The 26412-nt window shown below is 39.1% G+C and overlaps 1 protein-coding gene across 8 annotated transcripts in view; it reads left to right on the top strand.

Annotated features, from left to right (window-relative positions):
* The window catches only part of TMEM108 (transmembrane protein 108), a 658024-nt gene that overhangs the window by 362955 nt on the left and 268657 nt on the right, over positions 1-26412 (top strand). For 2 of the 8 annotated variants that reach the window (XM_012451212.2, XM_012451218.2), the window contains exon 1: positions 25140-25517. The exons of the other annotated variants lie outside the window; for them this stretch is intronic. The gene's annotated coding sequence lies outside the window, so the exon portion shown is untranslated. Of the gene's footprint in view, positions 1-25139; positions 25518-26412 lie in introns of those variants that run through there. 8 annotated transcript variants of the gene reach the window in all.

Here is a 26412-nt window from a genome sequence, read left to right on the forward strand (position 1 = left end):
GTAAATACAGCTGATCCAAATGGGAGAAATTGGCCAAAACAAAGGGGTTACAGAGCCCATGCAAGTCTGAAATCCAGCGAGACAGTCAAATTTTAAACCTCCAAAATGATCTCCTTTGACTCCAGGTCTCAAATCCAGGTCACGCGTGTGCAAAAGGTGGGTTCCCATGGTCTTGGGCAGCAGTGCCTCTGTGGCTTTGCAGGGTATCGCCTCGCTCCTGGCTGCTTTCATGGGCTGGTGTTGAGTGCGGCTTTTCCAGGTACATGGTGCTAGCTGTTGGTGGATCTACCATTCTGGGGTCTAGAGGATGGTGGCCCTCATCTCACAGCTCCACTAGGCAGTGTCCCAGTAGGGACTCTGTATGGGGGCTGTGACTCCACATTTCCCTTCCACACTGCCCTAGCAGAGGTTCTCCATGAGGGCCACACCCCTGCAACAAACTTTTGCCTGGGCATTCAGGTGTTTGCATACATCTTCTGCTATCAAGGCAGAGGTTCCCAAACCTTAATTCTTGACTTCTGTGCACCTGCAGCCTCAACACCACATGGAAGCTGCCAAGTCTTGGGGCTTACACCCTCTGAAGCCACAGCCCGAGCTGTACATTGGTCCCTTTCAGCCACAACTGGAGTGGCTGGGACACAGAGCAGCAAATTCCTAGGCTGCATGCAGCACAGGGACCCTGGGCCTGGCCCATGGAACCACTTTTTCCTCCTGGACCTCCAGGCCTTTGATGGGAGGGGCTGCCATGAAGGTCTCTCACATGGCCTGGAGACATTTTCCTCATGGCTTTGGGGATTAACATTAGGCTTCTTGCTACTTACACAAATTTCTGCAACCAGCTTGAATTTCTTCTCAAAAAATGGGTTTTTCTTTTCTACTCCGTCACCAGGCTGCAAATTTTATGAGCTTTCATGCTCCATTTCCCTTTTAAAATAGAATGCTTTTAACAGCACCCAAGTTACCTTTTGAATGCTTTGCTGCTTAGAAACCTCTTCTGCCCAATACCCTAAATCATCTCTCTCAAGTTCGAAGTTCCACAGATCTCTAGGGCAGGGGGAAAATGCCACCAGTCTCTTTGCTAAAACATAATAAGAATTACCTTTGCTCCAGTTCTCAACAAGTTCCCCATCTCCATCTGAGACTACCTCAGCCTTGACCTTACTGTTCATATCACTTTTGACATTTTTGTCAAAGCCATTCAACAAGTCTCTAGGAGGTTTCAACCTTTCTCACATTTTTCTGTCTTTTTCTGAGCCTCTGTTCTAGCCTCTGCCTGTTACCTAGTTCCAAAGTCGCTTCCACATTTTCGGGTATCTTTTCAGCAACACCCACTCCTGGTAGCAATTTACTGTATTAGTTCATTTTGACACTGCTGATAAAGACATACCCAAAACTGGGAGCAAAAAGAGGTTTAATTGGATATAGTTTCACATGGCTGAGGAGGCCTCAGAATCATGGTGGGAGGTGAAAGGCACTTCTCACATGGCAGCGGCAAGAGAAAAATGAGGAAAAAGCAAAGCAGAAACCCCTGATAAACCCATCAGATCTGTGAAACTTATTCACTATCATGAGAATAGCTGGGCCAGAAAGACTGGCCCTCATGATTCAATTACCCCCTGGCTCCCTCCCACAACACATGGGAATTCTGAGAGATAGAATTCTAGTTGAGATTTGAGTGGGGACACGGTCAAACCATAATCATGGCTCATGCCTATAATCCCAGCATTTTGGGAGGCTGAGGTAGGCAGATCACTTAAGCCCAGGAATTTGAGACCAGCTCAGGCAATACAGAGAAACAGTCTCTACAAAACTATTTCCAAAAATTAGCTGTGCATAGTAGTGCACTTCTGTAGTGTCAGCTACTTGGGAGGTTGAAGTGGGAGTATCACTTGAGCCCAAGAGGTTGAGGCTGAAGTGAGCCATCATTATGCCACTGAACACTAGCCTGGGTGACAGAGAAAGACCCTGTCTCATAAATAAAGGTTTAAAAGATGTGAAAAGTTAGGGATTTGTTCAGTACCACCAAAATATTTTTCTTTACAACTTGAAATAAGCATGAGGACTTTGATTCTACTCTCTATCCATTCCATGAAGTCCGAAACCTGGAAGCAATTTTTTCCTAAAATTTTTTTCTGATCATAAAAGTAATATGTTAACTGTAGAAAATATTGAGCACAGTAAAGAAAATAAATAACTTTTAACCCTATATCTTAGAGATAATTGTTACAATAGTCATAACTGTAATTGTGAATCAAGCTTTGTTTTGTGTATTTATATGTCTAGATACTTATTTCTAGTTGTGTATGTAATTGCTTTTCAGAATTGAGATTGTATTGTTTTTGTACCTACATTAAGAACATTTCCTCATTGTCACAAACACTTGAATATCCATCATTTAGATGAACTGTAATTTTCTCTGTGTCCTATTTTTGATTATTTAAGGTTGTCTCCCAGTTTTGGCTTCTATACATAATGAAGCAATGAAAATAGCCTTATATATAAAAATTTCTGTGAAAATTTCTCGTTATTTTATTATGAACAATGCCTGAAACTGGAATTTCTGGTCAGGAGTGGTGGCTCACAGCTGTAATCCCAGCACTTTGGGAGGCCAAGGCAGGTGGATCACCCGAGGTCAGGAGTTTGAGACTAGCCTGGCCAAGATGGTGAAACCCTGTCTCTATAACTAACTAACTAACTAATTAACTAACTGGAATTTCTGGGTGAAAGCTCCTGATAGTTTCAAATATTTTTTAAAAACATATTGCCAGATTGTTCTCCAGAAGAGCTCCCATTGTCTTCCCACATCACCATTGTCTTCCCATGTCATCGTTGTCTTACCATCTTGCCCAGTGCTATGTATATCAGGCATTTTATTCTACAAATTATGTTCCCTTTACCATCTCTGCCTTAGTTAAAGCCTTACCATTTCTACACTGGTTTACTTCAACAGCCTCTAGCCTTGACTCTCTCTAAGCAGTTTCCACATTTCCAACATGATCCTTCTTATATAGGAATTAATCACATCAGTGCCTCCTCTGTTGCCTTTACATGAACCCACATATCCTAGCATGTATGTAGAACTTTTGGGAATTTGAGCAGTCCTGACCTCTCCAACCTCATCTGGAAATAATTGACCACCTACAGTCTGGGCTTCATTCTGTTAAACTGTAATAGAACCCCTCTAATCTGAGGAATGATTTTTAAATTTTAAAATACTGGTTAAAATAATGAGAGATTGTTGTCTTAAAATGTTTATTTTACATACACCTCTTAAAATGTTTATTTTAACTTAAAACATACAGCTGGACATTGTTCACCAATCCTTTGATGTAGGAACAAGACCTATCCTTTGAATGTGGTTCCACCATTGGAATCTGCTTCTTGGAATCCCATGTCATTTTTCTTTGTAACCACACCCATAATATGTCACTTATGAGTTCCAGTTTGGGATTCTTTTAAACAGAGTAAATACAAGGACAAAATTCTTCCAGGTTACGATTTATTTTCCAGTCTCAATGGCAGCCTCACTACTAAATTAACAGTAATTTTTTGGCACCTAGTCTTTTTTAGGCTATTCTGCCTAGTTTTATAGAAGTAGTAACTCTTAGTTCACATTCATATTCCATTGCTTTCTATAATATAATTAAGTTACATAATTATAATGCCAAGCACAACTAGCACAAACATATTGAGAACTGACATAAATAACCTTTAGCACGCATGCGCCTCAACTGGGAAAGCATAAATTCCCCCAGCATACTGTATAGAAGCCTTCAGACTGAGAGCACTTGACTGGGCATGGGTACTGGTGAGCACATCTTTCAGAAGGAGTGGAGAGTATTTGTTAAGTTAGGAGTTGGTTCAGTGGAGGCCAGTGAAAGAAGTTTCTGTTGTGTTTATAGTACCTTAAATATGCCATGGTCTCTCCCTTCTGTATCATCAGCCCGCTGCTTGCTCTGAGATCCTTGCAAACTGAACTCCACCCTTGTGACTTACTGCAGGAAGTTTTCTCTTTCATAGCCCCTCCCCTTCCAGCTAGCTGCTCCTCCTGTGTGCTCATGTACCACCACGTGCTTTTCTCTGTTTAAGTGCCTATTGTAATTTATTTGCTTAAAGTCTCCCTAGATTAGACTGTGAGCCCAGTGAGATGGGGGGCCATGTCCTTTATCTCTGATTCCCTAGCTTCCAACACAGTCTTAGCTCTTAGAAAATATTGGATAAATGAAAATGAACTTGTTTCTTTAGCAAGTGGTGTAAGCTGAAAATATACATATCACATATCCTCATTCTAAGACATAGTCAGTGTTCCTGAAATTAGAATAGGACTTCGAGTAAGTGTGTTCACTTTCTCAATAGCTGTTATTGAATTGATGGAAGGTCTTAAAAATAAAAGAAATGAGAGTGCATGTGAAAAAAAGCTCAACATTACCGATCATTAGAAAACTTCAATTTAAACCCACAATGAGATACTATCTCACACCAGTCAGAATGGCTGCTATTAAAAAGCCAAAAAATAACAGATGCTGTCAAGGTTGTGGAGAAAAAGGAATGCTTATACACTGTTGGTGAGAGTGTAAATTAGTTCAGCCATTGTGGAAGACAATGTGGGAATTTCTCAGAGACCTAAAGACAGAAATACTGTTCAACCCCACAATTCCATTACTGGGTATATACCCAAAGGAATATAAATCATTCTGTTATAAAGATGCATGCACACCTGCATTCATAGCAGCACTATTAACAATAGCAACATCGTGGAATCAACCTAAATGCCCATCAGTGGCTGACTGGATAAAGAAAATGTGGTACATATACACCTTGGAATACTAAGCAGCCATAAAAAGAATGAGACCATGTCCTTTGCAGGGACATAGATGGAGCTGGATGCCATTATCCTTAGCAAACTACTGCAGGAATAGAAAACCAAATACTGCATGTTCTCACTTATAAGTGGGAGCTAAATGATGAGAACACGTGGTCACATAGAGGGGAACTGCACATACTGGGACCTTTCAGAGGTGGAGGGTGAGAGAAGGGAGAGGATCAGAAAAAACAACTAATGAGTACTAGGCTTAATACCCAGGTGATGAAATAATCCATACAACAACCCCCCATGACACAAGTTTACCTCTGTAACCTGCACTTGTACCCCTTTAGTTAAAATAGAAGTTAAAAAAAAATGTTAGCTAACTTCAGGGACATCTAAACTTTAGTGAGCACAGTTATTAAGTGTGACAGTGTTCTTCCATGAACACCCCTCTGTATTTCTTTCAGAATCCGTATTCTGGGCCTCCAGTAACCAGTGCAGCATTCCTTGATTTCTAATTCCTAAGAGTGGCTCAGGATAGGGAGGTTGTGTAGCCCCATGGTTATGAGCATGAAGACTGGAGGTTTTGCCTCTTGCTCTGTGCCCTTAGGAAAGTCAGTTCCTCACTTTTCTCATCTATAAAATGGAGAATGTCATGACTTTGGGAGATGATTCATGAAACCGCTTAGAACTGCGTGGCCTTTAAGATATTCTAGCAGTTGCTGTTGCTGTTGCTGTTGTGAAACCAAAGAGTACATAAAAGTGATCCTATAAATAATATAATCAAAGAAGGATTCATAAGATGATTCTATAAATAATATCATTTCTGTCACACACTCAGTGCAAGGAATGTAAGGAGAGAGTGCTAGTGGGTAGATGTTTGATTCTGAAACTACCATTTACCAACTGTAACATTCTGGGATTTATTTTTTTCTCTTAGCCTTGCTTTCTCTACCTATAAAATGGGATAATAATGCAAAACTTGGGTGGTTATTGAGCATAGCAAATTATAGGATACTTTTAAAGTACAGCTCCTGGCAGATAATAACTGCTCAATAAATGTTAGCTATCTCTGGCAGTTATAATTCATAGTCACAGACTTGGGTATGCAAAATAGAGCTTTATTTGTCTGTAACTGAATGTTTCTCACCTCTTGAATTTCCATTTCCACTGATGGCAGAAAACTAAATCTTGCCAATTTATGATAAATTTGGTGGCTTTCAGGCTTTTTTTTCTTCTTAATCTCTAGTTTAAGTAAATAGTTGATTTTGGATTCTTCCCTTTTGCTTTCTACCAAACAGTGAGGTACTGGGGAGCAGGTGGTTTTCTGATATCCATATGCTTCTGTTCAGATGTAGGGTTGCTGTTGGTCTTTGGCCCTGCTGTGTGCACAGCTGCAAGTTTTCATTTCTCTTCTGTCTCCTGGGATGCATCAGGGTCCTACAGATCCCTTTGTTTCCCTGAAGCCTGATTCACCTGCCTCACTAGTGACTGACACTTTGGAGGACACTCTCAGTGTTCTCTGGCACCTCACAGGAGAGCCAAGAACCTGTAAAATGGCCTCCATTCATTTCCATGCCCACACTGTGCAGCCGTAGCTTCTCCATCCCTCAGGCCCTGCTGAGTGCTGAGCTTTTCTAAGAGTTGCTACTTTCCTGGATTTCCCAGGTTCAGGCATCTGCCTGAACTTACGGTGTTTGTTACCTGAGGATTCATCCCCTATCCACCTGGGCTTGACTCAGTGTGGATTGGGAGAGGAGAGTACTGTTACCTTCTTAGAAACCCACAACAGCATATGACTGTTACTCTTTGTGTTAGTTTTCTGTTGCTTCCATAACAAATTACTACATGTTTTGCAGCACAAAATAGCACAAGTTTATTATCTCACAGTTCTATAGGTCAGAAGTCCAGCTTAACTCTGCTGATATCTCTGTGTCAGGTGGCACAGGGTCAAAACCAAGGCCTGCTTCCAAGCTCACCAGGTGGTTACTGAGATCTGTTAGCTGGCTGTCAGCAGCAGGACATTCTCGGGTTCTAGAGGCTGTCCATGTTCTTTGGTCCATGGTTCTCTTCCTCCATCTGCAAAGGTAGCAATGGTGGGTTGAGTCCTTCTCATGGTTTGAATGTCTCCAACCTCACCTCCTGCCTCATCTTTCTTGCCTTCTTCTAATGCATCTCTCTCAGTGACTCTTATGACCTTCCTCTTCTGCTTTTAAGGACTCAGGTGATTACATTAGGCCTACCTTCATAATTTCCCTGTCTTAAAGTCAGCACATTAGTAATCTTAATTCTGTCTGCAGAGTTCCTTCACTGCAGTACCTGGGTCCGTGGTTGATTGAATAACCAAGGAACAGGAAACCGTGGGGGTTTATGTATGTGTGCACATGTGGGTGTGTCTTTAGAATTCTGCCTGACACGCTCTTACCCCAGATTTTCCATGACTTTCTCTTGTCTACAAGTAGAGGGATAAACTGGCTCGGCATATATTCTTTGACAACTGTTGTTTCTGCTAGAACCTCATTTTTTGAACCTGAGCACTTCTAAAGTGTCAAACTATATCCTCTGCAGCAGGCTTCAAGATGCTTCCGATATATAAATCAATCAATAAATAAAATTAATATTTTTCTCTGTTATAGCCTGTGTACCCCATGGGCAGTGGGTACAAAGAGGTCTCCCTGTCTCAAAGGGTGGTGGCTAAAGGGTAAAGGGCCTTCTAAAGACATGCCAGTTCAGTTAATCAAACATTTATTGACTATTCTGTAGACAGTGCTGTGGGAGATCCTGCCCTTAAGGAATTTATAACCTACTAGGGGTGAACGTCATTTAAATACACTTATAGTAAGTGCAGAATATGAGAAGACTATGGGGAGTATGCGTTGTCAGAGCCTATAGGAGGAGGCTAGGACTTCCAATTGAGAGGTTAAAGCTTTTTTTTTTTTTTTTTTTTTTTTTAAAAAAAAAAGGGTGGGTTTTGAGAAGACAGTGAGGTGAGCTAGTGTAGCATGTAGAGCTAGCCTCCAGGGTGGCCGACCATGATCTCCAGCTACTGGTATTCACACCTTTGTGTAGTTTCCTCCCAAACTGAATAGGAATGGCCTGCTTAACCAATAAGATTGTAGAAATAATGGTGTGTAAGTCTGAGGCTAGGTTATAACAGATATTGCAGCTTACAGCATGCTTTACTGGATCTATCATTCCAAGGGAAAATAGCCACCATACTGTGAGGACATTTAAGCATCTTTTTTGGGAGATCCATGTGGCAAGACTATGTAAGAGTCATAAAAGCAGATATTCCAGTTTCAGTCAAATCTTCAAATGATTACAATCTAAGGCAACATCATGTCTATACCTTCATGGGAGCCTCTGAGCTAGAACCACTCCAGTTAAGCTGCAATCAGAATCCTGACCGCAAAAAACTACATGAAATAATCAATTTTTTTCTTTTTCTTTTTCTTTTTTTTTTTTTTTTTTGAAAGGGAGGCTCACTCTGGTCACTCAGGCTGGAGTGCAGTGGCGCAATCTCGGCTCACCACAACCTCCACCTCCTAGGTTCAAGTGATTCTCCTGCCTCAGCCTCCCAAGTAGCTGAGATTGCAGGCGCATGGCACCACGCCTGGCTAATTTTTGTATTTTTAGTGGAGACAGGGAGTCACTATGTTTGTCAGGCTGGTCTTGAACTCCTGATCTTGTGATCTGCCTGCCTCGGCCTCCCAAAGTTTTTTTAAGCCACTGTGTTCTGGACTAATTTGTGTCATAGTAATAGATAGCTAATACAACATGGGGTTTAAAAAAGTAGTAGTATTTAAATAATGTTGAACAGATTGCAAAAAACTTGCCTGACAGACTAAAAATCATATTTTTTATTCTTATGGCATGAGGGAGCCTCTGAATGGGTTTTGAACAGTAGAGTGCTTGGAAAAATAGACTATTGGAGAGTCTCTTGCATATAGAGTATTTTCAAATTAACTGAATTCCATTTCATTTAGGCCTGGAGAGAAGTCACTAATAAATTAAATACTCCCCAAATACATCTGCTTCATCTTTTTTGGTCTAATAATCTTAAAATATGTATTTGCCTTCTTTTGCAATCCTAGGAATCATGTTTCATTTTTAATATTTTTCTAATTAGTGTAGATTTTCCTACTTCTAGCATTCATACAAGATTAGAGCCCATGAAAGATAAAACAACTAGTTCCAAGAGTATGCCAGGGGCCAATCTGTGGGTTACCACCAGGATGAAGTGTATATGGCATGTATATATATGATGATTGCATTTCAGCCAAACACAGATATAGCAGGGAAAAGTGTGTAGTGGAAAAATTGTGATCTTAAGCCTCTGTTCTCTAGCCTGCTAGTGGAGTCAGATTACAAGGGGGAATTTAATTGCCAGCAAGACGTTGATGTTAATTCACCTGCCACAAAAGGGATTGCTAATGATTCACCTGGCTACCCAGGAGAAATTGGGTGACACATCCTGAGTCTCGGAGACCTTTAGGGCTTGGAAGGCCTCTCTACCTGATCCTGGTGCTGTGGCCTCTAAGCCACAACCTTTTCAGAAGAGTGATCTCAGTGTAATGAATGCTTTCCTTTTAAGTAGATTTCCTAAATCCAAGTTTAGAGGAGGTGGTCTAAAATGGCTCCACATCTTTGGACTTAGCGTGAACCTTGTAAGGACTGACAGATCTCCTACAAAAATGTTGTTTACAGCTGAGTGTGGTGGCTCACTCCTGTAATCTCAGCACTTTAGGAGGCCAAGATGGGTGGATCACCTGAGGTCAGGAATTCAAGACAAGCCTGGCCAACATGGTAAAACCCTGTCTCTACTAAAAAATACAAAAGTTAGCCAGGCGTGGTGGTGGGTGCCTGTAATCCCAGCTATTCGGGAGGCTGAGGCAGGAGAATCACTTGAACTCGGGAGGTGGAGGTTACAATGAGCTGAGATTGTACCACTGCGCTCCAGCCTGGGCAACAGAGTGAGACTTTGTCTTCAAAAAAAAATGTTTTTTGTGAAGATGACCTTTCTATATCATGGATGTACTTGGCCTTGCAGGTGACCTCAGAGACTGTCATGCCTGTTTTGCTTTGCTTGAAGCTCACAGGCAGAATGATATGGTGGAAAGAATAGTAGGTTGGAGAGTCTAGAGATGAAAGTGCTGGTTTTCACTGTGCTCCTAACTAGCTGTGTGAACTTGGGCAAGTCACTGAATTCTGTTGGGTCACACAGCTTTGTTGCCCATGAAGTGAGGGAGGGTTGGAATAGATACATTTGAAGGTTCATTCTAATTACAATACTCCATAACTTGTGTTTCCTTTTATGAACTATCCTGGCAGGTACAGCCTGGTCAATATAGTGAGACCCTGTTCTCCACAAAAAGAAAAAAAATTGAGGTACTGTATATCTCTGGGGAGAGTTCAGAGTGATAAGCTGACTCTATTTCTAAAGAGAATAGGGCAAACATTACAACCAGAGATATTCTTTGGAAATTTTCTGCACTGTTATTAGACACAATAAATACCTGTTTGTTAATTTTCCAAGGTTTTTTTGTAAGATAAGTATTACTTTGTAATTCTAAGAAATATTTAATTTCTAAAACATGAGAAAGGCTGCCATCGGGTGCATTGACAGTGCATAAGTGAGCAAATCTGCCGTAGATATTGTTCAGTGTGTTTTATATTGTCTAATAACTGCAATTTTAATCAATTATGATTTGTAGCATATTCTTAATGTCACACAGAGGGTGCAGCCTCCTGCCTGATAATCAGTGTGACCTTAGTTTTGGTGCAACATTAGTATATAGTAGGGTACTTAGGAATTGTGATTTGTAGCTGTGACAGATTTTCCTTTTAGGACTGATAAGTACAGACAGGGCCCCTTATGGAACCCTTATAGGATAAGTGAAATCCACCAATTAATCACAAATCCTCTATTTTAGCTTCCACTGTAATTGCATCTCTTCTTCACCAAGCCTATTTTGCCTGTTTTTTTTCTCTTCCCTCAGAGGACCAGTGATAATGCAATCAGATGAGCAAGCAGGGAAGTAAAAAGGAAGAAAATCAAGGAGCTTAGGTATTCTCTGAGAAAGCTACATAAACTTAAACTCTGGTGCTTTTGGAGTTGATCTGAGTTTGGGGGAGGTGGAGGTAGAGAAGGTCACCAAGTACAGTAGCTTGTCTTGTGTGAGCATGCAGCCACAGCTTCCAACACTGAAGAGAGAAATAAAAAGTTGGTGCTGGCTATGTGCTGCAGGTGGTTCTACATCAGGTCTCCCACAGTAGCCCATGTTTACACCAGTAGGTTATTTTCTGCACTCCTTTCATTCTAAGAGGATTGTATCCTCCATTGCTTTCTGTCCAGGAATCCTCCAGTTCCTGCTGAATGGCATGTTTGTGAGATTTCTAGTTGGATCAGGAATTGACCTTGACCTATAGTGGTCTGAGGAAGTATTGAATTGCTTGGTGACTTGCATCTTGTTGTCATATAGCCGGAGTATTGTGAATCCATTGCTAATCTGTGTTATATCACAGGGCCAGAGGGATACTGAGATTTCTTAGACTAACTCAGACATTTTCTAAACTGTGACTTGAAACAAATACAAACTCCTGAACTCACTGAAGCGAGACTGTCTCCTAAGGCTTTGGTTCTCGAGCATCAGAATCTCTTGGAGAGTTTGTTAAAGTCCATTTGTTGTGTCCTTACTAGCAGAATTTCTGATTCAGTAAATGTGCAGGAGGGGCAAATATTTTACATTTCTACCAAATTCCCAGGTGATGCTAATGCTGCTGGTCCAGGGACCACTTTTGAGAGCCATTGTCCTCAGGGGCTTCTCAACATGGAAAGATTTGAAATCAGGCCATGGTCCTTCTGAGATTTCTCAGTCTCTCCACTCTTTTGACCCAGCTTGTCTCTGACCTACTGCCTGTTGAGTTTGGGGGTCATAGATATGTGGTCATATTCTGTCTTTCAGATCCATAGTGCCTCAGACAACCAAGATTGTTTCTGGACTGTGGTAGCCATCTAGTCTCAATTTTTGAATGTAGTGTAAAAGCCAGAGATTTAGGGCAGAATTTGTGTCTCCTTTTGCCTTAGGAACATTATTTAATCTTGAAAAAAAAACAGTCTTAGGTGGGGAGGATTCTTACTTTTATCTGTGAGGAATTGAAACTCAGAGTTTAAATTACTTGCTCAGGAAGTATATAGCAGAGTTGATATTTGAACCCAGAACTCTGGCTTCAGTGATGATTTTCCTTCACCTAAGCTTCTCTTTCTCTTGGGTTCCTTTTGAACTGAAGATTTTCTTCACCCTTTCTTCTCATCATGAGTCTCCTTAATTAGAGAGTGAGTTATGACTTCCATATAGATATATGTGTGTATATATGTCTATATGGAGGCCCTTTTTCCAACAGTTTTATTTAGTCAGTGAAGTACTCAGATGTGTGTGTATTCATGTATATTAATATATATACACCCATACATAGCTTCATTTTTAACATTTTACATGCAATTTATCATACTATATAATATGCATTTTTGTGAGCTGCCCTGAAGCAGTAACAGGGTGAATAATACATGCAGACCCCCAAGTGTAGTCAACACATGTGTGCACACACACATTTTTTACCCACCCACAAGCTGGCTTGTTCTTCATACCTTAACAGTCTAAGAAAATGTCTTTTTGGTAGCTAAGGTCTTGTACTAGGTTCCAGCTATGCCCTTGACTGTCATCAGTAAATGGAGTTGAAACTGGCTTTGCTTACCCTGCTTCCACCCAGTAATTCTCTATAAAGGAGATCAGGGCATCATTTAGTTCTGTGGGGAGAGAGGTGGCAGGTCTGTATTGACACATTCATCTGCGGGAAAACAAGAACAAGCCCTGAGGGGGCTTTTAAAGTATGTTCTGCAGTGAGAGTTTATATGCTTTATCCACATTAAGAGTAATACAGTTTTTTTCTTTCAAAAAAAACAGTTCTTTTTCCATTGGGGGGAAACAAAAAACAAAGAAATTCTGGCATCTCTTCCTGAAGGCTGTAATGAGGCAAGGAGCTGGATTGCAGGAGGAATGGTAGTATTGCAGGAGGAATGGTAATAAGAAGGAAAAAATGGTGGTCATAGATACCCCTCCAGGAACAAAATGACTCTGGGAAGATGTAAAATTGCTTGGTTTTGTTTTTAAATTATCAAATAATATGACAAAATGTATCTGTGAACCTTACCTCATTCCCCAGTCTTCTTCTGAGTTAGATGGCTTTTTTTACTTTTCCCTTCACTCATGTTTTATGAGTACAATCTTTACTATCAGCAAAACATAATAAAGATGTTTGTTAAAAACCTGTGACAACTGGTTAGCTTTCAAGGGGGTCTCAGTTATGCCAGCTTCTATTATTATGAAGAAATCTTCTGATATTTAATAACATGTATAAAGAATACTAAAAGAAATTCTGTGTCATCTACAGCTGAGGATAAGGACCATCACATGAATGAAGCATTCTTTTATCTTCCCTCAACCCCATTCACACACAGTTATTAATCAGACAATATTAATGTACTTAGGAGCCTACAAAAAGTAGAGCTGTCCAGCACCTAATGATGGCATTTTCCATGAGGAAAATGGAAAATGCCATCATTATTTGTCCCATTTTTTGGGAGGAAACTGAGGTTCAAAGAGGTGACTACTTTCATAAAGCCAGTCAGCTAGTAAGTTGAAGAGCTGGGATGCAAAGCCAGGCTATTTCCAAACTTACACTCCTAGTCAAATGTGTTTCTCAATTGAGAGTAAACTAATTTGGCCAGTGCTGCTTTAAGACAGAAGTCAGAGAATTTAAGTTGCAGAAAGACACAGTCAGTTCTGCTATAGTGACATGGGAGTTTGGGAGAATCACCATACTATGCAAAATTGTGCAACAAAACCTACGGGATTTATGAGGAAAATGGGCTTAGTGGCACAACATTTAAAAACTTTGTCAGTAAAACATTAAAACAAAAAGATAGAAACCTAATAAAAATGGTAGCACTGTTAATATAGTTAAACAGTTAAGGAATACATAAGAAACACTACAAGAAGTATGGCACTTTTCCTTGGAAAAGAATTACTAAGTTTGCTTGTGGAAGCAGACATTGGAAAGGTTCCTGCTTATGGGTTAATGTGAAGTGGTAGAAGGAGGATTTTCCTGAAATTGGAAGGAAAGTTGTAACAGCAATGTGGATGGATGGGTGGCTCATAACACTCAGTGACTTAGGTAGCTGTTAGGTGTTAGAGGCATGTGTACCTGCTTTGGGTCAGCTGGGTGTGGTTTTCTGCAGTCACCTGGTGTTTCTCATGGATGAAATCATGCATAAACCCAACATTTGCATTATACTTGAAGTATTCCTTAATATAGCAATAGTGTTGAAACAAATTCATGTTTTCAAAATAAGCATTATAGAAGAATTGGCTTTATAAGTCAATCCTCAGAGGATGAGTGGAACCCTACCCCCACCTTCTCATTTTTTAAATACTGATGGTCATCTGTGAGTGATGAGCCATATGAGGATGACTCTTTTATGCATGTTTATATCATTTCTCTTACAAAACGTTAAATAATATTAAGAAACATAAAGTAACATGTAAAGTTCTCTTTCCAGCCCCACAAGACAAATAATAATTTTAGGCCAAATCAGTAATATCCCATGTATCAAAATGGCCTTGTCAAGATCACATGTCCTCACTCCACCTCACCCCTGCCCTTGAGTTGAGTCAGATGGAGGCTGAGTCACCGATGACTGGATGTTACTCATTTTCTCACTGATTATTATCCTTGACTGAGGTGGCAACTGTTGAACAGCTCTGTATTGTTTGATGAAGTGTATATATATAATCATTTGTTCTGGGTCCCAAGGCAGTTCCCAGGGTCTTGTTTGTTGATTTCAGGATGTGGCTGCATGTACTAGACATTTCTCAGCAGATCCTGCATACAGCATGATTGATTCTGGGAATTCCTGGATGTTCTACTCTCTTTAGATCCACTTTGGGGGAAATAAAAGGGAAGCTACTGCTTGCACATGAAGAAAGAAGTAGCTCTACATCATTGAGCCTACATTTGCAGGAAAGCCATGTCTAGAATAAGCATAGTCAAAATGATGTCCTTGGAGGGGGCGCCTGGCTGTTTTCAGCAAGCGAAATCCTTGTCTTCCAATTAGATGGGTAGCTGGATAGTCACGTGTACATTCAGGTTGCAAAGAGAGGAGCCTCTGCTAGATGAGCCACCACTATAGAACTGCTAGGATGATGTAATAAACTACACCACTAATGTAAGTATGACAGCATCAATGTAAGCATATAGGAAATTTTGTTTTAAATCTAGATTTAGGTATCAACCATAAAACCCTAGAACTATGGCAAGTAGTAAATGAGAAGAGGATGTTTTGTCCCACACCTCATCTTACAATGAGATGAGGCCTGCAGAAGCAATAACAACTAGCCAGAAGATGCTTATGAGTCATAATGTGCCTGAACAGTGACATAAACGCTAGAATTCCCAACTGTTCTCCTTGTACCATAGTATTGATTTTTGTAATTCGGTGAGTTTTGACAACTTATTTAAGATTCCAGACAACCCTCATGTTGTTGCTGCTGCTCTCCTTTACGCCAGCATTTGTCATACTTTGATTTGATTCCCTGACTATGCCTTCATTTTATTTTATTTTTTAAAGCTGAGAAGAACGAGGGTTGCTTGTATTCAGGCCACAGTTACCACCAGTTGGCTGTATTTCTTTGGTTGATATCCTCTCTTACTTCTGTGGATAGAAATATGAGAAAGAATAATCCTTGTACAAAGGAAACAAAAGTGCTAGCCTACTTTGTATGGAGGCCCATTTTCCAACAGGTTTGTTTTATCTGGTCAGTGAAGTCCTCAGATGTGTTACTCGAGATGCAAGAAATACATTGGGAAAAACACCCCAGAAAATGTTAGGGGAAAAAATGCTTATCTTTCAAGATTTTTCCTAAGCCAAATTGAGAAAAAAATGGATTATGAAACATCTTTAGAATTAAATGCAATATTTAAGATATATTCAGTGTTGATATACTGTTATATAGTTTTTAACCTTTCAAAATGATTTTTAAAAACCATGAAATTAGAGGATATTCAAAAATTTTTATATAGTTTTTATATAGTTTTTAATCTTTCAAAATGATTTTTAAAAACCATGAAATTAGAGAGATATTCATAAAAGACAGTGTCATTTAGCACAATTCCCACACACCAAGGATAAGCTAATAATAATATTGACAGCAGCAGCTAAAATTCACTGAGCACTTACTAAATACCTGGCATCATTCTTCATGGATTACATGGAACTACTTAATCCTTTACCCCAAGAGAAAAATGCCATCATTATTTACCCCATTTTATGGGAGGAAACTGACATTCAAAGAGGTGACTACTTTCATAAAGCCACTCAGCTAATAAGTGAGTGAGGAACTGGGTTGCAAAGCCAGGCTGTCTACTTCCAAGCTTACACTCCTAGTAGAAATAAAGGGAGGAACCAGCAGCACTTGAGTTAGCCATGCCTCTCTCACCAGGGAATAAAGGGCATGACTCCAGGCGGTTTTGTTATCCATTAAAGAGAAATAAAATAATACATGTTTTTTCTGTCTCACAGATTTGTTGTGATAATCTTAGAAGATACGGGGAGGAAGTGGTGTTTAATGAATATCTGCTATATGCAGGCACTATATCAGGTATTTCATATAACATCATTAGCTGTTGCTATCCCTGTTATTATTTATTGTGCAGGTCTCAAATTCACCATTGACTGTAGAGTCACTGCCATTTTCAAAGGATGGATTCATTGCCATCTGTTCTCATGTGTGAGTTTTTCTTGTTGCTTTATTTAACTGATTCCAGTGGGGGGTTATTTTTAAAGCAATACATGTTATTAGTAAAAAATTTGAGCAAAGGATTTGAACAGGCAGTTTACATAGGAAGAAACTTCACAGGCCATCAAGCATTGGAAAAGATACTCCAAGTCATTAGTAATGAGAGAAACGTAAATGGATGGTCTGCCTCTGTGGACTTCATCTTCAGCCTCATCTCATCTCTCCTTAAAACGAGTTATCCATTTGTAAACTGCTGATTTCTTTGGGGCATTATCTTCATAAACAATTTGTGAAGCATCAATAATTCCAACATTCTTCCACCCAAGAATCACAGTAAATTTGATGTTTGCTCTTCAATTTTAGCAGAATTCTTGTTGCTTAGATAGGGGCTCTTGGCAAACTGATGTCGTATACTTATTAGTGCCTTTAACTAGATACTGTTTACATATAACAACTTAGTGTGAGTATTTTGGTGTAAAAACATTTTGCAATCCATGTATAGTTTCTTTTTAATATGCATTTTCCATGAACTTTTTGAAGACTTGTATTTATTTACATAAATAAATGAATAAAATTGGGTAGGCATATTACATATGCTTTTTCTGTACCGTGGCTATGAAGATGGACTAAATTATCTGTAAGATGACATCCAACTCAAAGACAATCTCCCCTCAAGGCAAATATCAGATTATCAAACCCAGTCAAGTTATAAACTGACTTGGGTTCAGCATAATTCAAAACGTATTTTGCTAAGTGCTTGTTGTCAACTATATGAGATACTGGTGTACTAGTGCATTCAAAGGAAAATATATCTGTATTTTAATTTATCTGAATTTATTTTACTTATCTTTTGAGACAGAGTCTCACTCTTGTCACCCAGGAGTGCAATGGCACAATCTCTGCTCACTGCAACCTCCACGTTTCAGGTTCAAGTGGTTCTCCTGCCTCAGCCTCCCGAGTAGCTGGGACTACAGGCACACATCACCATGCCCATCTAATTTTTGTATTTTTGTAGAGATGGGGTTTCACCATGTTGGCCAGGCTTGTCTTGAACTCCTGACCTCAGGTAATCTGCCCACCTCAGCCTTCCAAAGTGCTGGGATTTCATGTATGAGCTGCTGCGCCCAGCCTGATTTATCTGCATTTAATTCAAACAGTACACATTTTGACTTGGTATGCTGAATGTTTGAGTGTATTCAGACCTTTCACAGGCTGATAGTTTACTCTAAAAATATAGAGTACAGCATTAAACAAATATTAGTCCTCAATGGAACAAGTGAGGTTGAAACTCGATCTAATGTACCAGGAAGCCATCCCATGTGAGTGATCTAGTGGCCTTTAATAGGCTAGAGCCAAACAGTTTCTGATGACTGTTTGCGCAAAAGCAAGTCAATCAGTGAGTGAGAGAGTTCAGAGTCTTTATTCTCTGTTTTGTATCTGAACTGTGAACAGCCCTTAATAAAGAGTGCTTTTCTTTCTGCCAGAACTGCCCAATGGAAGACAGCAAGTCTATCTAGGCTTCTTACAAAAGCCAACAGAAACCTCCTAAGGGAGAATCAGACCTCAGATCATTGCACTAGGAGCTGAAAATTAGAGTGCCATTGGCCGTTGTTGCTATGGTAATCACTGCTGACCCCGCAGGTTCTTCCTCATGATAGTCTCCTCAACAGGTTCACTTCTTCTGCATTTGGTAAGGTGTGAGGTGTGTCTGTACCTATTTGCTTGTGGCAAAGTTCTGTTTTACTCTAAATCCAAAGTCAAAAGATAGGAGCCACCAATGTCTTGCACTTAATAAATGTTAAATGAAGATTTTTGGGGTCGGATTGGGTGCACCAGGTTTGGAAAAAAATCAGAGGTGTCAGTCACTATTTTCGGAATGTCCATGAAGCCCCAGTTGCTGGCTGCTGTTTCTCTTGAACAGTTCCAGTTGCTTTTTGGAGTAATCAGCACATGAGTATGGTTTGCAGCTCTCTGATCCACTAAGTCCTTTAGGTAGCCAGAGATGGGGGAAGCTGTTTTAAAACTCTCCTTCTTTAGAATCTATTATAAGGCCTTTTTGGGGAGGAACAGCATGGACTTAATAGGCTTCTGAGTACTCATTCTATTAGGTTGTCTAGAATAGAATTCTAGTACTCATTCTATTAGGGATTGGTAGAGTACAAACTTCAGGTTCTCTGATTTCTGGGGATTGACAGAGTATTTACCCTATGTTGTCTGATTTCTGGGGCCCTCCTTTGGGATTTTTCTGCCAATCCAGGTGTGGAAAGTACTCAATGGTAATAGTCTTAAAATCATCTTAAGATTTTCCAATCCTGAGATTTTTCCAAACCTAAACTGTTGTTAGTAGTCTTACCAGATTTTTTACCATGTGTTCATTGAAAAAATAATCTCCTTCATGTTATTTCATTACTTACGGAATTACTCTTTCCAAGAAGAAAGGAATGATAACATCCAAAGTTTTGGAGGTAGTTTAAGCATTTGTCTTAAGTTTTGTGTTTGCAAAATGCTCTTCAGTTGCCTCCCATTTATGTTACAAGCCTAGCCATACCTGTCCCAGTGAACATCTCAAATTTACTAAAATAAAAATTCAGTACAGGTGATTTGCCTTGGCTGTTGCTACCAGACTCTGTTTTTCCCCAGTGGAGAAGCAGATGCATTTAAAACTGGACTTGACAACTGAAAAATCACTGTCCTAGAAGCTACTAAGTCCTTTGTGAAATCACAGTGAGGCTGAGGGCTGAACCCCTGTGGTTCTCCTACCCAGGGTTCTGCTTCCCACAGGCATAAGTGAATCAGATGCCAGGGAGTTTCAGTTTACTGTAGGGGGTGTGGAAAAAGACCTAAGATCATTTACTTAGGAATTGTAGTGTGGGGATATCACCACAAACCAATACTAAGATATCAGTAGTCTTAACAGATTTATCAAGATTTATCAGTCTTATCAAGAAGGTTGGACTTGATGCTGGGCTCTTTTTCTAATAGTGTGGACTTGATCACATCATTAACCTCTCGCCTATAAAATGAAGACACCTGCCTTTCCTATGCCACAGGTGGTTGTATCAAATGAGGTTATGTTTGTTAACATTTTCTGCAGCCTCTAAAGTACTTTGGAAATGTACTAGCTCTATTCATGAAGGTCCGATGATCATACACTAGCTGGAAATAGCATTTTCACATGAGCTTTTCTTGAGTCTAGGTTGTCAGGTGGATCTTTCTTAGGCTCCTCAGTTTGAACGAGCTGTCATAATGTATCAAAGAATACCAGATAGGAGAAGAAAGAAAAATAAGAGCAAAAATTAAAAAATTTTAAAAAAGAGGGGGAAAAAAGACTAGGCACTCCCTCCACCCACTCTCCAGTTCCATTCAGCACACTGACTTCATTCAGCAGTTTTTTCCTGCTTTGTATGCAAAGACAGAGCCTCTCATGAGAACTTGGATGAACAGTGGAGTATAAACACTCATTTAAAAATAAATCCAGATGTAGTTGGCTGCAGTCATCTGACAGGACCCTGATTCTCTCTTCAATAGTGTCATTCATTTGTACCCCATTAATTCAGGGTTCTTAATAATTTCTCCATGGTAAATCTGAAGTTTACTTCATTTTATCTGTGAAGAAAGGACCCACAGAGCAAAGGAATAGTGTAAATAAGTTTGCTAGGAACCATTTAGCCTGCTTGAGCAGAAGGGCCATTTTCAAATGCCTTACTTGCATCTATTTCCATCCTAACTATCTACTGATTATGAGTGATTCTAGTCATTAAAGTAGTCCTAGGAGAATTCTTCTTGGTGATATTTTATTAGCATTTAATTTGAACTACTCTAATAAAACTCCATTTTTAAAAACTCGCCCATAATTCAATATTGTCGCGCATCTTCCTTCGTATAAATTTGTTGTAAGGCATTATTGTAATTACGTGCCCCCAAATCGCTTGCATATTATCTGGTACAATTACATCTTTCTGAAAAAGATTTTCCATTTTCCTTTAGTTTCTTAAGATTAAAGTGTCCTAACACAAATAGCATCACTAAGGCTTAGACGTAGAGAGGAGCTGCCTGTAAGAAACCAACTAGGGAGGAATGTAATTAGTTATTTCCACTATGACTAGATTCCAGCCCAAGATAGAGGGCAACTTCTTCTTCTAAAAACTTTAGATTCCTCTAATTGCATAAACTAGACTTTATTCATAAAACAACTTCTGTACCATGCTTGAGATATAGTGAATACTAAGTACTTCATGAATTAAGGCATGAGTGCACATGTATCTTTTGGGTTTTCCTTTGTCTTTCATGAAGACACCTTTTAATATCAAGCAGTCAGTATTATAATAGGAATTCTGCAAGAAGATTGTATTGAAAGCAGTGTGTTCAACCCATTTATCCACTCATTTTTCAAACATTTTTGAGGTATACCTACTATGGACCAGCCTGACCTAGAGGGCAGAGGAAGTCCGTGCTTCTCTACATCTCACATTTAGCGTTTAAGCCACTTAACCTTTGAAAGTGACATTGATACACTGTACAGTCTTTGTCTCTTATTGTACTTTGAGTTGCTGTGTGCCTGGTTCAAATCCTATCCCAGCCATCTCCTATGGTTATTGCTTTAGGCCTAACTAGACCACCAGTTAAAGCAGATCGTCTGGGCATAGCTCATCCCTCTTTATGTTTGTGTCTAACTTTTCACTTGGTTCTCCTGCCTTCACATTTTGAACATCTGCAGCACTAGGGATCTACACTTCTAAATAAAGTAGCTTTGTACTAAAGGTAACACCTAATATTTTTATTGTTTATCTATGCTAGGCACTCTTCTAAGAGCATATGTTAGCTCTTAGAAGAGTGCCTAGCATAGATAGAGCAAACAATGAAAAGCATGGGTGCATGCATCTAAGAGCATCCATGAAATGTGTCTTTTTATTCCCATTTTACAGTTAAGAAAACTGAGTCACACAGGATATATTTGTGTAACACAATTTCGAAAAGGCAAACTACGGTTCTTGTTAATGGTAAGGCCTTTTTGGCATCCCATTATTTGTGAACTGTATTGATATATTATCTCACTTGATCTGATACGTCCCTCCCCACTTGTTCACATGAAAGAAGTGAGACAGATGAAGGTGAGTCTGCTTTCAGCAGCTCTGCAGGTTAAAGACTTTACAGCACTTGAACCCAGGGCTTCTGAATCCTGGTCTTGGACTCTTCCCTCAGAAACATACCGTCTTCCTTTTGCTGGTCTGGCCAGTAGATCCATACTAAAGATACAGGCCTCTCAACCTGAATGGGAGATTTGGAATCATAGGGACCTGAAGCAGTTAATGGAGGAGTATTGTAATAAAACATGTTTCATAGTCAGTCTATTTAGTCTAAGAGCTAGAGTATTCCAAATAAACACCAACTCCTAATTAATTTTTTACTCCTGTGTTGAATTAATTTCTAGAATATGCTCTTGACAGCTCTAGAGCAAAAAGCCAGGTCTTCGACAAAAGAATGAGTACTAATTGGGAAATAAATCACAGTTTGCTATAGCTAAAAGGAAAAAACGCCCACAAATTCATCTGTCATTTTTATTTGTTCTTTCATCCTTTGTAGTACATTTACAGGGTCTCAAAGAAGCTCATCTGTCTATGCAGGTGTTCATGGAAGCATCTTGTTTTACATATGATGAAAATGGAGAGAGCACTTCTTTTGACAGGAAACTTCACTTCTTGTTACTAAAAACCGTCACAACAGTCATTATGTCTGGCTTTCAGAGATTTCCTGTAGTTAGGAGAACAATAGACAGTCAAAATGGCAATGTCAAAAGCATTCTGGGGTTTTATAATGAGTACCAAGGGAAATTTTTTCTCTTGAGTTTGTAAGAAAAAAGTAGGAGGAATATTTGGAAACCTCGGGATATGTGGAAATGAAGGTGAATGCTCTATTTTTTTTAATGGAGTGTTCTTTCTAACCTTTGGAAGATGAAAAAAAGTATATTTTATATGTTACTGAGTTGCTAGTGAAAAAGAGAAGTTTCTCTTAGGTTGTCCCTCTCTGTAGGTTAAATCATCCCCTGAAAAGACACATTTGCAGCTTTCTGTATTTTTCTTTGATTAAACATCATTTAGAGTTCTTCAATCCAGTTTTCTTCTTCTTGTTATACATGTACACTGCTTCTAGGGCTTATGATTTCTAATTTAGCAGCAGGGGTTGCTTCTCTTTTCCCTCTACCTCCAAAAAAAGATGACTCAAGCATTAGGAATATGTTTTTTGGCTTATTGTATAATTCAAATGTGTATTTTTAGTTGTTCTATTTTTAATCTTAAATTTACACAGCCCTAATATGATTTCTAATATCTAATAAAGTTTTTAAGGTACTAATGTCTAACACACTAAAAGTACAAACTTCATAAACAATTTATATGACCTGCTGTTTTCATTTCTATAGTTTCTTGCTTGCTGCTAGAGCTGTGGGGATGGTTTTAAAGATCCCTGTATTAGTTACACATGGATCCCTGAATGGTAAAAATAACCTGCTATCTTTATTTTTTTTGGAATATCTAATAATACAAAGGCAATTATCAATTATTAACATGTTTTAAATATATGAGTAGAACATTCCTTGTTTTAAAAATTAGTAAACATTTTAAGATGCTGTAAGGTAGAAATAAAAGTCTTCCTTCCTTTTGTCTCAATCCTAAATATCATTCCTTAAAGGTAACCACTGTTAAGTCTCTACAAATTCTACCAGAAATGACCTAATGTTCTATTTGTATACAAGCATACATACACATATACATAATACCTATACACATATAACACACATCTATGTTTATATGTGTATATATGGATACATATATGTCATGCCATATATTAGCAATATAGCTTGGACATCTGTTCACATCAGTACGTATAAATCCATCTCATTTTTAATGGCTATATTGTATTCCATTGCAATGGTTTGCCATAATTTAGCTTACCTTCTGTTTTTTGACATTTAGGTTTTTCCAGTTTTATCTTATTGCAGACAATGCTGCAATAAATACCCTTGAATATATCTTTTTGCATTTTTATAAATATATTTGTAGGATACATTCAAAGCAACGGAATTATTGGTAAAGTGTGTCCATTTTTAGCATCACTAAATATTGCCAATTGTCCTCCAAAATGACTGCCCTAATTTATACTTTCATCAACATTGTATAAGAATGTCATGTTTCTCCACACCCTTATCAACACTGAATATGACAAAAATTTTAGTTTATAAATATAATCAGTAAAAATAGTATCTTATTTTAATTGTCTATTGCTGCTGTATTTAAGGTTCACTTGAGCAAATGCCTACCGAGCACTTACTGTGTCATTGAAATGGCAAATGGCAATCAAAAATTGTACTTGTCCTTAAGGAGCCATGGAAGTGAATAAGAAGCCTCTTTTTAGAAGAAATTCAAAAGTTGCAAAGATAGAAAAGTGGGTCTTTTGCACCCTACCAACAGGAAATAGTTGTCTAATAAAGATAGTGTCCACCCATGTCAACTTTCAGTTCTATTGCTGGCCTAAATTGGCAACTCTCTGCTTCTGCAACAGTGGCCTTGCTTTCGTTTTGGAAGATGGTTGGCTGCAGGTAGGAGCAGAAATGCCTATCTAGTAGCTTTTGTTTTTCTCCAAGACCTGACTTGATTATCTCATTGGTTGCTTTTAAGAGAAAGCACCCACTGTTGGCTTCTGTCCTAAAAGGGCACCAGGCAAGCATGGAATCCTATCAGCAGAGCAAGTCAAAAGGTCAATAAACTGTTTATTCATTGTTCAAGATTCTTCACCTGTATGGATTATTAGAAGAAGTATTTCATCTTAGGGTACCCAGATTAGATTATAGGCACTTCAAGTATTTCTTTAGAATTCACTGAGGGGAAAAAAATAGGGAAAACAGCATCAGTCATTTGGGACCATGTTGTTTCCTGATGCTAAAATAATCTATATGAATAAACTACATTCTGTAAATTGAAATATCTGGTTTCCAGCCTGTTAAATAAAAACAGGAGGATCTGAAGTACATGGCAAAATGGGATAAGCTTGGTTTTCTGAGTGGAGGCAGGTATTGATAATTTTACTTTCTTATAGCTGAAGGTGAAGGAGATTTGAGGTTCTCTGAGAATTAAAATTCCCCTGGAGTTAGCCCAAGGTGGGACCCTCAGAGCTGTCTACTCTCGTGCCATTGCCTCAAGCCTGTGGACATTTTTTCACCTTGGGGCAAGAGGCAGCTCCAGTTTGCCCAATTGCTGTGTGTGTTCCAGGCCAGTGTCCAATGAGGCTGACTTGGCAGCTGCCCTTCCCACAGCCAGCCAGCCAGTCCCGAGTGTGTTTTAAAAGATAAGCAACAAAAAGCCAACCCTTTTAGAGAGGCTGGAACAGGCTAGTAGTTGCTAGGCAAGTTAAAGTAATTCAGTGTCCTTGCCAAACGTCTGCCATGCAAATAGGGAACTTTCAGGGAAGGAGAGTGAGATGGTGGTGTGTGTTGGTTGCCATAGGAATGTTTCCCTGATTGGAACAAGACCACAGAGTGGGGAGAGCAAGACGGCAGCATCTATGGTGCTTTCTGCTTGGGAATGGGAACCCAGAGTGGGCAGTGGAGCGGAGGCAAGCCATGCAGAGGCAGGAGCAGATGAGACCCTAGATGCCATGTGAAGCTAAAAACGTGGGGAACAGAAAGAGCAGATTAACTCAGGAAAATTATATGGGGAGCTCTTATGCTGCTCTGAAGATCTGAGCCTTGGAGAATTTACATTCCTGAATTAACTCAGGGAAAATTCCAACTAGACTCTGAAATGAATTAGATGGAGATTTAAAATAGGGCAATTTAGTGGGAAAAGATACTTAGTTTGAAGGTAGGTATTTTGTATTTATGTAAATATTATGTCAGATTATGTCTTTGTTTTAGCTGTTAAAGGTAGTAATTAAATATTTGTTAATGAATTATAGTGCTATATTTATCAAGTTCTGATTTACAGGGTAAAAAAGCACAGTTGACCAAATTGTGTGAAAGCTTGAACCTCAGACCCTCTGACATGGGCTTACTGCCTCATTAACACCCTGTGCATCTGGTGGTAGCTTCCAAAATGATAGCTGAGGGTCTGAGTGGAAATAAATGGCTTTTAGCAAGTGTTGAACTTTGAATGTGCTATTTAACCTCTCTGATTAATTGATTACCCAGCTCTGAATATGACAGGTGTATAGCTATCCCTTATCTCACTTAAATGATTTGAGCATGGATGCTGTTCTCATTTGAATACAGTTTTTGGGGTGGGTCGGGGTGGTATCAGATCCTAGGGTACATGCTATGATAATGACAGGCTTAATTATCAGTCAGTCAGTATGGTTCAGGACAACGGTTTTCTTTTGATCACAATCTTAAGAAACCTTTCTTTAACAGATAGTTTTACTTGTACATATGAAGTATATATATAAATTTATCATTTCCCATATATTTGATTCATGTTCAGAGGGTATTTAAAATAGTGTCTTCTTCAGAATGTATATGTTGGGATTATATATTGCTGTTTCTTTCCTTTTTATGTAGTTTCTTTTTGTGGTCAGATAAAAGAAGACTAAAGGGATGTGATATTTGGTCTCAAATATTTGAAGTATAGTCACTATTCTGTTTCAGGGCTGTTTCCCTCTATCAATTCCTTTGATATGGAACTCCAATGTCATTTTTACTTTACAATTGACCACATGCTGGCTGACTGACATCAATTAACTAATCTGAGGCAAATTTGTAAA

The sequence above is a fragment of the Aotus nancymaae genome, unplaced genomic scaffold, assembly GCF_030222135.1.
Source record: "Aotus nancymaae isolate 86718 unplaced genomic scaffold, 86718_ANA_hifiasm-v0.15.2.pri h1tg000019l, whole genome shotgun sequence".
Classification (NCBI taxonomy): domain Eukaryota; kingdom Metazoa; phylum Chordata; class Mammalia; order Primates; family Aotidae; genus Aotus; species Aotus nancymaae.